The sequence below is a fragment of the Xiphias gladius genome, chromosome 11 (genome assembly GCF_016859285.1).
Source record: "Xiphias gladius isolate SHS-SW01 ecotype Sanya breed wild chromosome 11, ASM1685928v1, whole genome shotgun sequence".
In the NCBI taxonomy this organism is placed as follows: Eukaryota; Metazoa; Chordata; class Actinopteri; order Istiophoriformes; family Xiphiidae; genus Xiphias; species Xiphias gladius.
In genome coordinates, this window is record NC_053410.1 from 12,205,267 (window position 1) to 12,219,256 (window position 13,990).

General features: G+C 39.4%; 1 protein-coding gene across 6 annotated transcripts in view; it reads right to left on the reverse strand.

Moving 5' to 3' along the window:
• The window catches only part of LOC120796251 (protocadherin-15-like), a 202,379-nt gene extending 188,713 nt beyond the window's left edge, over positions 1–13,666 (reverse strand). For 5 of the 6 annotated variants that reach the window (XM_040138837.1, XM_040138838.1, XM_040138836.1 and 2 more), the window contains exon 1: positions 12,696–13,666. The gene's annotated coding sequence lies outside the window, so the exon portion shown is untranslated. The remainder of the gene's footprint in view (positions 1–12,695) is intronic. The other variant, XM_040138831.1, reaches the window with a different exon arrangement.
• Between the last annotated feature and the right edge of the window lie 324 nt (positions 13,667–13,990).

The window sequence follows — 13,990 nt, forward strand, 5'->3', positions numbered from 1 at the left end:
TACATTTTCCTACTTATTGCAGTCTACTGCCAGGAGGTTATTCATGTTGACTCAATGACTTATTCACTGATTCGCAGCTGCAAGAATCCAACAATTCAAAACCATGCCCAAGTGTGACAGATGTCTTACGTGCCTTCTGTTGCAATAAACATTTTTTTCCTTTTTGCTGCCTCTGGTGATATTAATGAAAGCCACTGCGTAGAAAGACATGAATTTTAAAAAAGTGGAACATACTTTGACATTTTAGCAAAACACATCCCTCTGAAAAAAAACTGGTCTGCAGTAACTTTTTGTACAAACTTTGTTTTTATTAATCAAAAAAACATTCATTTAAAATTTCAAAGAATAAATTAATGTCCATTTATAATAAGTATTTGGAATATAATCCTGTCACTTTTTCCCCCACTTCCTTTTCTTGTTTTGCTTTTTTTGTCTCCAGTCATCCCAAACATTTCAGAGACTAGTGTGGCCTTGATTTTTCAGAGACTTGTGTTACAAAATGTAACACTAGTAATTCAGAGTGAGTCTGTTTCACATTCAGCCTGAGCTCTCAATCTCCTGCCTGAGGTAGGATCACATCTAAAATACACAAACTGCAGTCTGAGGGTAACTCTGACAGAAAGAGTAAATGTTTAACTAAATCCATTTCTTATTGTAATCTGCATTTAATTCAGTGCTGAGGTTTGACAGATATCAACTTATCTGTCCAGTTATTCTGTGAAATCTACTAAATCGTTGAGTGGGAGCGCATATCTTTAATTTTAAACACGTTATTGTTTCTGATCTAATCTGTCAGCTGTTTGAAAAATAATGTGTTCCCTGAAATGTCGTCATATCCTTTGCTATAAAAGCAACAGTGCAAATTTCATTACTTTTTTTTTTTTAAATTATGTTTTTGCCTTTTTATGACTGAAACAGACTGTTATATGGTAAGATGCATTTCCAATCTCTGTGGCAAGAAAAGTGTTTATCCTGACATATGGTCAAAAAAAAAAAAAAAAAAAAATTTCTATTGAATGTACTACCACTCAGTGGTGAGGTAATGGGCCTTGACCATAAGCATTTACACGCTGCTGTCAACCAAGAGTGTTATAACCCAAATGCAGGAAAAACACCAAATTCCTCATCTTGCGGAGTGTGAAACAAGATGCAGAAACACTGATGTCTGAGGACGCAAGAAGGGTCTTCACGCAAAAGGTTAAGGATTTCTGCTAAGCAGAGCAAAGTGCAGAAAAAAAAAAAAATACAACTTTTTTTCAATTTAATTGAGTCTCTCACATTAACTTCAAAGCGACAGAAGTAATTCCCACTCTTTGCTGGTGTTCATTTTCCAAAGCTAAAACCTTGTCCTCTTCATTAAAAGCACATCCCTCCTCATCCCCTTGAGCCTGTCATTTTCAAACAGTGTTCTCAGCTCCTTGCTAGGCTGGATTAATCAAATAGTTGATATAAAAATGTCAAAATACGGGAAAAGCAGTTTGGACCAGAGACCACGGTGATTATCACTAGGAGAGAGAAAAATATAATGAGGTACAGTAATTTTCATCCTTTTTCCTTAACTACAGCCTATGCTGTACTGTCGGGCTTAAATCTTGAAATAGATTTTACCACAAGGAAACCTTGCAGCTCACCCCAGAATGACAATGTCAGAGATTTCTTGCGTCATCATTTTCAATGTGTTTTTTTTTTTAAAGATACCAAATTACTACCAAGAAATGTGTCAGCAGTGAAGAATTGTAGGAAGATTGAGGGCTACAGACTGTACATACAACAACACTGCTATGTTGCAGCACAGTCAAAAAATGAGTGGCGGTCCATGTTATTGCTAAAAAGCTGAGCCAGCTGTAAAAAAAGTTACTACAAGTGTTAAAGTTCCAAAAAAATTAAAAATTAAAAAATTAAACGGAGCAAACACCCTTAAATCTCAAAGGTTTGTGGCTACAAACCACTACAGTTGACCACCACCTGTCAGAAAAGCTGCAACCCACTGACCGAGATTCTCGAATCAATGCAGAACAACAGTCAGCCACAGCTGAAAAAGTGTTCTTGTTTTACCCCCGATGCATTATTTGTCAATTTGCCAACAAGACTCACACGATTTCACGCCACTCCTTCAGACATCAGTATTTCTCTTCTGGGAATAAATATCTAATTATATGTTCCCCTTTCAGCAGCTGCCTGTATGTACGATAGCCTTTTCAAGCTGAAAGGCCTGTAATGGACTCTCATTATTCTCGGCAATGACATGTACTATATGCTCTTTCAGTCTACAAGCTCTTCAGCAAGCTTCTGATGTTATGGAGAGAGGTTAATTAGGTGAAGGTTCCCCTAATTGACTGGCTGGACCACCCAATCAACACTCCACAACACGAGCAGGTCCACAGATACGGTGACAGGAGTTCAAGAATCGTATTCAGGTAATGAAAAAAAAAAAAAAATAAAAGACGTTATTCCCTCAGTTGAGGTATTTCAACTCACAACTTCCCGGGAACAGTCGATAGTCTCCTGTTCTTTTCCATTATCTGGATAGAAACATGAAGCACAGAGGGTGACTGAAACAACAGCAGAGTTGTATGGTTGAAGTCAGTGAATTGTAGTGACTCGGAATCAGCGTGAAGAAACTAAAGAACAAGGTGAAGTAAGTGCTACTTCCTTCCAAACATTCTGACCTTGTACGACGTTAAAAGGTCACAATATAGTTGGATCCTTGCTGTCTCTCTCTGTCAGAACAGCCATTACTGATGTAAGAATGTCACACAACCTGACACACTCACACTGACACACGCACTAAACACACAAACTTTTGTCAGAATGAATGAATTAAATAGCTCATGGTTTTTTCTCAGCAATTTGCTTGAAACCTGAGTTTTAATTGCTTGCACCCAAAAAAAAAAAAAAAAAACCCTCTAATCAAAAGGATTAAAAGTATACAAGTATACACAAGTATACAGTATCAAGCATGCATTGAGAAAACTGAACAGTTTTTTTTGATAGTAAGCTTGCGCTGTAGGGTCTACTCATTGTACAGCGGGTAATGGAGTATGTGTGTTACAAATGAGGTTCTACATTGGTTTTGACCGAGTCAAGCTCTATTTCATCTGACCTGATTATCAGAGGATGTCAAAACAATGATGTCCCCCCTCTTATGATGAATGGGTTTATTTTTTTAGGCCACATCCATCAAAAGTACACTTTGATTAATATTCAATCTAAGACTTTGCTACGAAACTGTGAGAAGGCCTTTTTAAAAGAAATACCACAGAACAAAAGTTTTGGAAAGGACATGTTCTTTCAAGTTGTTCCATAGAGCAACGACACAGGAGAAAAAAAAAAGAGAGGGGAAAAAAAAAAAAAAAAAAAAAAGTCATGCGAGAGCCAAAATAAACCCCACAAAGCAAAATTGCTCTTGAGTCAATAGTCTATTTCCCAAGGACCCTGCAGGGTGACGGTGAATGGGCCTCCAAATGGACTGTCACCTGGAATGAGGAGGCTTTATTTATTTTCACCTCAAAGTAAATTTAAGTCACTTGCAGCTGAAAGCAACAACAGACTTCGGGCTTATGATCCATCCATTTTATGCATTAAATCTCCATCTTGTACATATATAATTTTTTGCTCTTGTTAGAGGGCAGAACCCAACAGAAACTGGCTGCTGTGATAAATCTGTCTACCTGCAGCCAAACTGCCACGTAGTTCTCAGGTGGACAAAGCTGCAATGTTCAGTGTCTTGGGAGTAGATTCTAACCATGTAGCTAAGAGGATGAGGCACAATTTTCACATTATAATTCTACAAGGGGGTTGAATGTTGTTTGTTTTTGTGTACCCATGCAATTAAAGAAAACCTTTAAAAAAAAAAAAAAAAAAAAATGTGCTAAGAAGTCCTCCTTTGCATGCAGCTAACAGCTGGTTATTGCTTTCATGCAGAGAAATAGACCAAGCCCCTCTAGCTAGATGATCTTTTGTGACTATCCTCTCCAGGAGGGAAAAAAAAAAGACAGCACAGGGCATTTGATCAAACAGCTTAAAAACAATATTTACATTCAGTGTCAAAGCAGTGAAAAGTAGGTTTTCTAACTCAAGAAGGTTCTAACAGCCAGTACTCATATTAACTACGTCTTGCCCAGGTACATGTAGTACAACTACTATATGACTATTGGCTCTTTAAGTCAAACATTGCTGTCACTCAAACCAACAAACATTCTGAAAATTACTTTTATAGCCAAGTCTTACTATTTGACTTTTAATATAGTTTATCCATTGCGCCTTATTTTTTAGATGTGTATTGTCTCGTAGAACTGGATGTTAACTCAGTCACAAACTCACATTCACATTTAGCAGGCTGCAGATTCAGGACAGGAATATAACTGCAGCAGGTTTTCAGACCTGTGGACATGTCGGTGTTGCCTCCTACAGGCAAAGAAAGTAATAGCTATTGCACTTTTAGTACTTACGCCACCTGCAGGCAATGAATGTTACAGCTAGATTTTTTTTCTCTAATAGCTTCTGTTTTCTTTGTGTGGATTTTGTGTTATTGAGATTTTACATGTAGCAGTTGTGCCACCCACTGAAAGAAAATCCAAATTGAACACCACCACATTAACCTCTAGTGGGCATTACTACAGCTTGTGGCTTTAAAACGTCAAATGTTAAACTTTGAAAATATAGTATATGAAAAACTTTGAGACATGATGGTTATTGAGGCACCTGACCACCTTGTAATTTCATTTTTCAGCATAGGAAGGTAAAGGTGATAATTGTCTGGATCAAACAAGACTACAACAAACTGGAAACTTAAGTAAACTAATGCTGTAGTTCCCTGCTCACTCTAAACACGATGCAAACTTCACAGCTGACTGGAGCTGAGCAGGGAAGAATTTAAACTATAATTACATATATTGTAATGTCCAACCTAATTAGTTTTACTTATTTAGTTTTAAAACAGATCTTAGAAGGTCGGAGACCCATTCTATTCTTTCATAAGTGTAAAAATAATAAGTACTGTGAAAGTGCTGCAGTATTCTTCCAGAGATAAATAAAATAAAAAAAATTTAAAAGATTCAGTATGTTGATGACAGCACCCGCATTTATACTTAATTATTCACCCATAAAGCCAGAACTTACTCAGCCTACATTGCTAATTTTGTCTCATTGTTTCCATTTGGCCGCTGCAACCCGACCTCCCTGTTTTCTTCCTTTGGATCCCTGTCCCTCTCTCTCCAGAAGGGCAGTATTTGCAAAGAACACGGTAACAAGATAAATCTATTTCTCATTGCATAATTATGTTTCCCAAAAGTCAACTGTCTTGGATGTTTTATTAGCACTGCTCATGTGGACACTAATTAGCAAATGAATAATGTAACTGATTACTTGCTTTGTGTGCAACATCAGATACACTTGGAGCAGAAACAGACAAAGACTGAACACATCGGCCTGGTTTCGCTATGATCAGATTGTCTCCAATCAGGTTTGCTTAAGTAAGCTGCTTTTAAAACGAAAACATGGAAACACTCCACACATTTTCATGTGCTGACTTCGTAAGCAGAATCCAGCAAAGTAACTACTGGGTGGGGTTTTGTATTTCACACCACACCACATTTGGTGACTTTCACTCCAAGAAATATATGACATTATGTGGGGACCCCTAGAGTTCCATTCCTGTAGCCCTCCTTCTCAACTTTTCCATGCTTAACCCTTGCCGAAAATATTAAACATTGGCTACCACACCTATACCAATGATACACAACCTGAATCATTTAAACTCCCTAATCAACTGCTTGCTTGGCTCTAAACTTCTTACAACTGAATATGGACTCTTTGTCATGAGCTCGGTGAACTTTTGCATACCCCTGATTTTGGGCCTTCAACCTAAAACCACCCTCCACTTGGTATATATTAAAAAAAAAAAAACCCTCTTGATGGCATTTCTCCATAGTTCATATCAGAAATGCTCGATTTATAAATCCAGCATCTCTCTCAGGTCACAAAGCACCAATCTCCTTCCTGTTCCTAGAGCATTTTCAAAGTCCGTTGGGATTGTATTTAGCTTTAATACATCTGAAGAACGGAACAAAGTGTCCTGCTGATGGAAGACTTACACCAACAATATGCACTGAGAAGCAATCTAAAGGCCTTGTGGAGTTTAGCATCACTCTAGCATTGTCGTTATATATATCCAATGTTGCTGGCTAAGGATGAGTATGTACTGTATGTGCTGTCATATACAGTACAAGAACTTCAGCATAAATCTTCTTTATGCTCTGCTTTGACCTTAAATAGATATTTTATATGCAGGCCAGGTTTTCAAATTAAAAGACGATCACATATAACTGCTGTTTATACCACAGCAACAAATACAAATTGAGGTTTAGTTTAACAACAAGCAGAATCCCCTCCTACGCCAAGCAGCTGTGGAGTGGAAACGGCGGCATAACCGAACACACTCATTTATCATGCAAGATGATGTTGAATGCAAGAAAAGCACCAACTTTATTTAGACACTTTGATGACTACATTACCTGAATAAGTTGCACACTTCCTGTTCTGACATAATTGTAGCTTAGTTCTGAATACAGTTTACATTTTTAAATGACTCGAGTTAAACTGTTATAAACCATTTAAAAAAAGAATTTAGCCACTGCTGCAGTGCATGTATTTATACCATTTGAAGAGGTTGGATTATTTAGAAGGAAAAAAAAATAAAAATCATAAACCAAAAATATTTTGGCCAAGATTATTACAGCCTACTTTGATATTGGCACATTGGCAAATCTGACTGGCTGGCTGGCTGTCAACCACTTTGACACTACTTTGAGTTTTAAGGCTGTGTGATTATTCTTAAACCACACATGTAATGCGGTGAGAAAAATACAAAAACAACTTAAGATCATCTATGATTTAAAGCATAATCTTTTAAATTTCACCTTGGGATCACATATCATGCTCTCACAACCCGTGCCTGCCTCAGAGCTTCATAGCATTGTGTGCATCTTACTATTTTTAGGCTTAAAAAGAAAAAAATTGAAAAAGAAGTTGTGTGCGTGTGTTAAAGAGAGAGCGAGAGAGCATGAGAATTTGGAGATGTTTTATTGGGAGGGGGGGCTGGAGCCCATGTACTTACAGATTTATCCCTCTGAAACTAAAATCCTTCACAGGCCTTAGCAGGTTGCCTTGGGTTTTGATGTATTTTTTAATTTCTGTGATATTGCCAACAGTGTAACCTAGATGTTTTGAATTATTTGAAACTGAATATAAAAATTCATAAATTTCAGTTCGAGCATCATTATACTCATGGTTCTTCTCCTGGCGACGCTGTTTCAGTGAACAGCAACATCAGTGCTGGACCCATCAGCTTGTGCATCCACTGCGTGCATCCTTGAGTTTACAAGTATCTAGAGTTTCAATTGAATGACCAGTCCAAAATAGCTGCACCAAAGGCAAGTCAACCAGTAAGGACCAGATGTCGCAGCATGCGGCGATTTCTGCCACAGTGGTTTTTGCCTTCTTAATTTTTATTGAGAGTTTTTTAAAATTCAATCCACAATAGCTTTAACTCAAAACTGCTCTGATGAATATTTATACATTATCAGTTGGTCAGATGACTACATGTGATATTAAAAAGGGGTTAGTTATAGTGACAAACCCACGGATAATTATCTCCTAGTTCTGTAGTTTAATTCAGCTCTACGGAGGATTATGGCACATTCTACTTTAACTCATTGTTTTGGTCCTATGACTGCAACCTTACTGTTTTGATTCACCATCATCAGCATAATTTTCAGCAGAAACAGGCAGCTGTTTTCACTGAAAAAACTGTAAAAGGCCACTGTAAACTACCTTCCCATCACTTAAAGGCGCAAAGAAAAAGTTAGTGACTAGCAGGTGAATGTAGTGGAGCATTTAGCAGCTAAAGAGACAGATGGTTTCCCCAGTAGCTGGCGGAGACCAAAAGAGTTGAGAGGTGAATAAAAATTGAACTTCTATTTGCTGGGTGGCATAAACATCTCCAGTATAATGCTAATGTTGCTCCATCCCTGCTGCAAGTGTAAATTAGCAACTGTTTGCTAACATACTGCACAGAAAAAAAAAAAAAAAAAGAAAAAAAAAACTTTTGAAAGTGTCAATTATAATTATGTAGTGCCTTCAAAGTTACATTGACTACATGAAAAAGAAATGCGTTTTGCTGAAGTTCTAAACCATTCTAGCCAGATTTAAAATTTTAAAGTTTTCTATAACAAGCAATAGTCAGGGATGTTAAAGACAAACCCTGAGTCGTTTTGTGACATTCTATAGCCTGATGTATTGAGTTACTGAAAAAACAATTGACCAATTAATAATCAAAATAAGTTGTAATGTAGGTTGCTTTATGAGTAACAAGGTCGTTAAAGTCACCTTGTTAAATTCTTTATATTATATAAAATATATAATATAATATAATTCACAATATTCTAATAATCATGAAGCACATATGGAAGGAAGGTCACAGAGGGTCCATGCAATCATCTTGCACGGTAAAGTTACAGAACATATACCATTTCCTGTCACACCAGCCATGGATAAATACTCTTACTGAAGTGTGAAATTAAAACATGGCCACAATGTTATCTGTCCACACCTACAAATCATCCAGTCAATGTTTAGTCAAGCTATTATCATAGTATGGTAATTCACATCCTTCCTCTCTATTTACTTTTTGTACAGCAGTATTTATTTGGAGCTGTGGTAAATATTAATTTATGCTAATAGAATTTCAATCAGCAAACATATGTATGGAAACTTGCAGACTTCCTCGAAAATCATAGATGAAAATAATCTGCATATCCGTTTCCTCTCATAAGACAAGCTGTCAGTGGTTCCTTGAGCAAAAATTAAAAACGATAAATTCCTTCAAAATGCAGCTGCTAGAGGGATGACACTTAATATATAATTACTGATGCACCGGTTGGATCCTGCTCATTAGATGAACTTTATCTGAAGGGCAAGTAAACAACAAACCACTTTCAGTCTCTAATTATTGATTCAAAGGACAAAGGCCCAAATATCAACAGCATGATAAGTGCTTAATTTTAGCTGTTGCAGCTGGTGTAATTGGCAAGTTGGATTTTTTTTTGTTTGACGCTGTTATTAAAATGGGCAATTCAGTGAAGAGGAAACTATTATGCAGCTTCTTTATTACTCACAGAAAACATCTGATAAGAGTTTCATATGGAGGAGAGATTACACATGGCTTGAGCGCGCGCGCGCACACACACACACACACACACACACACACACACACACACACACACACACACACACACACACACGCACCAGGGAGCCAATCAGCACTACTGTTGTTCCACTGTTGACCACTGCCCTTCTCAAAGAATCTCAGGTAATCATTTTTGAAGGAAGGAACTTCATTTCAACATCTTTTCTCTGAAAAATCTCGGGTTCCAATCAAAAGGCCAGCATTCCCAAACATACTTGTCTAACGCTTAACGAGACAATGTTGCCCATTCAGCAGTAGTTACTGTAGTCCACATTCAGAGACTTAACAAGAGGGTGAAAGCACAGAAGCTGAGGAACAAATTGCCCTCCAGCATTCTGTTGGGTTCTACTATAGATTAGCTGACTGTGCTCCCTACTACAATAAGGTCTGTCTGTTAACCCAATCTTAAAAAAAAAAAAAAAAAGGATCCTACATTCTGTATACGCACCAGCTTTATTTCATAAACCTGCTGCCCAGTACAAACAGGTCTTAGCTGAGAGGAAGGACAGAACTAGTCATTGCATTTGAGAGAGGGAGACAGCAAGAGAATGAAAAGAGTGGAAAAGATATGCAGTGCGTCCATGTACAGGTTTTTTTTTTTTTTTTTTTAATTCATATCAAGTTCCCTTTCCCTTAATTTAGAGACAACTGGTTTTGCCACCCTGAGATAACTTATATGCAATCATCCCCTAGCTTAATGCTTGAGTGGAGACCTGGACACAATTTCTGCTACAGCTGCCAACCACGACTGTCACTCGAGCTCTACTACAACCTAATGCAGCTACAAGCATTGCCTGTAAAATTACACCTCAAACTGAGCTGATGAAATGTTGTTTTCTTGATTTGTAGATCACAGCAGCCCATTGGTGCTCCCAAAATGAAAGAAAATATGAATTTTTACTGGACTCTTTCAACAGTTTTATTCTCATTCACATAAAATGCTCATGTTCTCTCCATTGCAATCTTTTATATACATGTACACCATGTATGTACACCAATCCTCCTACTGCAGCCACTTGTAAACCTTTGCACTTCAGTGAGTCGACTTCCATGACACACACAAAAAAAAAAAAAAAAAAAAAAAAAAGACTACAGCCTTGATCACTTCTACCTGAAACAAAGCACAGGTAGCCATTAGTGCTTGCTACTTTTTTGTGCCTGACCCCTCTCTGTTACTTCTTTTTTTTTTCCCCCCAGAGCAATGGAGGATCTGTCTCTCTCACCAGCCCTGGACGAATACTGCAGCGCATTGCAATTTCATGCACTCACGACAGATAAATCTTTCTGCTTGGCCGGCCATGAATCTTACAGAGGCTGAGTGCCCACACAGTGTGGCACTGTGGCACCTGACGTCAGAGAAGCTGCACCCTTTGAAACTTGGGATGCACCTGCTTTGCTTGGAATTCCCTTTATTTTCATGCAATCTAGGGTACAATTAGAGAAAGTGACAAAGCCATGGGGTAACGAACAAGGCAAGTGTAATTTTGTTAAATATTCATCTTGCTGCAACTCCACTCTAAGAAAGTAAAGCAAGGTGAATTGAATTAGCAAACAAAGATGAACTGACCACATTAGTTTGGGCTTGTAGTAAAGTGCGTGTCATAAAATACTAGATGTTATATTTTTGCATCCATGCAACTGACATAGCATACACACACACAAACACATGCTATCAGCCATTACTGTGAGGACATATCTTTAACCTTCAATAAAACGAAGCTTTAGTTTTATTTCCAAGCCGGCTTTCAACCCTCTTCCATAACCCCTCAATCATCAGATACTATCCCACTGAGCGAGCCGTGACAATGGGCTGCCTATGGAGCAGGACACAGGCAGAATATCAATGGAGTCTGGCGGGCCTGAGCCACGCTACTGCTCATCTCCATCATTTCCCAAATTTGAGCCTCTGGAAAGAACTAGCCCTACCGTAGGCTCATCAAGACATCCTACAACAACAACAACAACAACAACAACGCTTTTTTACATTTTCTATGCGCACTTCCAGGGCACTACAAACCTGTAGCTGTTGGGGACTGTAGTACACATAAAAACAACAAAGTCCAAGAAGAGGAAATATTTTAAACACATCCTTCAAGAGCAGGATTACAGCATTGTTTGCCCTTTCTTGATGTTCACTGTAAGCAACACTATGCTCATACTCCTGGATAGGGTATCAATATATTTAAATCTCACTGATTGAATTCAATGAATACCTACCAGTCTGCAACAACCTACATCCACACAGTCAAATTAAGATGTGTGTTGGGTCCACACAGTAAGTGTGTGGTATAGTCTTCAGGGAGATCTAAAAACTTTAATTTAACAAAAGTGTGCTAGCAGTGTAAATCAAACTGCACTGATCTGAGCACCGTCCCTCAGAATACAGAGCTACATTGTTGCAGAGGGGGTTGTCTTGCCACTCAATACTAGACTAAACAAATCACAATGGCTTGTGCGCACATGCACTGGTCTTCAGTTGCTTGCCATTGTATAGATGGATATACAGTTCAAGGCAGGAGACAGTGCATTACTATGCTGTGCAATAAAGTGAGATTTCTGTGCACTGGGCTGGGACAGGAGTGAATGCATGTTCACTCTTAGATCATCAGCTCGGGGCTATTTTTAAAAGTATTTTCTAAGGATTTACCTATTTTGATTTTTTGAACATATTGCGCATTATTTAAAGCTGATGCAGAGTCAGTCTTTAACAGTGACTATAATGATATTCTCTTTTCTTTTTTTAAAAACAGAACAAACGTGATGGTCTTCAGTGTTTCATTAATTTCCTTGATCCAAAATATAATAGTCGGTCTGATTTGAAGCAACTCCATGTTATATATCTTATGGCAAAAAAAGATGTGTCCTTTTGCTCCTGGCGTGGGGAGAGAGCTAAAGATGATGGTACCGTCCTAGACGATCCAAATCACGTCTCCCTTAAAAATAGTGGCACTCCGAGGGGAGAGAGCTGACACAAATATCATCTGCGATGGCCCGACCAGAGTAGGTCGAGTCATTTAATAGCATCTTTGACCCCGATACCAAACACATGCACTAACTAAAACTAAAGTATTGATCCCGGAGTGGGTGGGCTACCCATCCTGCTAATTGCATAATGCCTTCATGCGCACGGAGCGGTTGGATCTCCAGAGCGCTCCGGTAGGCTGACGTGTTAAGCGGGCGAAATACCGCGCGCGGTCCCTTGATAAAGCCGTAAGACACACACATCAGGGATAACTCCCCGCCAACACCGTGCCTGTCAAATACATAGCGACATTATTCAAAAAGTAAAGCGATGGCACCCGCGCGTAACAGGCTCCGGGAGGATGTCGTTTTCTAAATACCGACGGCTGAATGCTCAGAGTGGATTTAGCTGTCTGACAACTTCACATGTATAATTGATGGCGACAGCCTTAAGAGGACTCAACAGTAGCAAAAACGATTCTCTTACCTCACGGGCGCACCCCGTATTCCAAGTGCACCAAAGGTCACTGCGCAAATATTCGGAGGACGAGATGTTGGAGTGATGAGAAGTAGGTTGGCCTGAACAATACCTAATCCCGTGCTTAGTGTCCCTTCGGACGTCGTCAACCCTCTAATCTTCAAAGCGACAGGGGTCGGAGCCTCCCGGGCGCTCAGAGGCTCCGTCTCTAATCTCGCCGCCGCCAGTTTCTGCGTGCGGCGGACTTTCTCCTGCGCAGCCGGCCGGAGAAAGTTGCCCGTGTTTGTGTCGCTAGCGCGGGCGACCCTGCACAAGACCACGCTGACGTTTTTCCGATGGAGGAAAAAATAAAAAACTGGGAGAGGTCGGCGCAGTCCTCGGCGGTGTAGCCCTGCTCACCGTTCCCGACAAGGTGGCAAGTCCAGCCACCCGCTGAAGAAATTCACACGGCCGAAGCCACAGAGTGATTCCCCAGGCAGATTAACCCATGCGCTGTGCTGGGGTTGGTTTTTTTTTTTTTCACCCACCACCTATCTTTTCTTGCGCTCTGGCGCCACCCAAAGTTGCAATGGAGCGTTTTAGCCACACGCAGGGATTCCCAAATACCTTCAGGTCCAGCCCTTTATAGCCAGATTTGGGCCATGCGCTTTCATTTGACAAGATTGAGATTTAGAGACACACCTCCGGAGAAGACTTTTGAGTTACATCGCATGGTGCAGAATTTGACATCTGATTTAATTCTCTTGTTGTTATTCCGTTCAGAGGATCAAATGAATTAAATATCAGTGAAATGGAACTAATCCAAATCTTCCTGGAGCCTCGCTGAATGCCCTCAATATACAGCTGGATCGTGTTGTGAATTTACGGGCCACATTAAGAAGAATGTGAGCCGTGACTGCAACCGGTTCTTCAAATTCTTAGAAGGTTTCCCTTCCGTCAGTCTGCCAGTCATTGTTTCATTTCAGACCCTGCTATTTGTCTCTGCCCCACGGTTTTCCTCACTATTTCCCGCCTTTGGGCATCACCTGACACCCACACCCACCTGTGCACCTGTTCCCAATTCCCTAATCAGGTCCGCAGTTTAAGAGCTTTTATTTTGAAGTTCCCTTTCTCTCCGCCAGTTATGTTATAACTTTGTTTTTGTTTTTTGTTTTTTTTCAGTTAATCGTCCTACATTTAACCCTAATGCTCTTTTGTGTTCCTAGAGACTTCAGGCCAAGTTTAAGAGCAAAAAAAAAAAAACTCTACTTAACATTATACATTATAAAGCTGATCACTTTCTATGCAGCACAACACCTCTAACC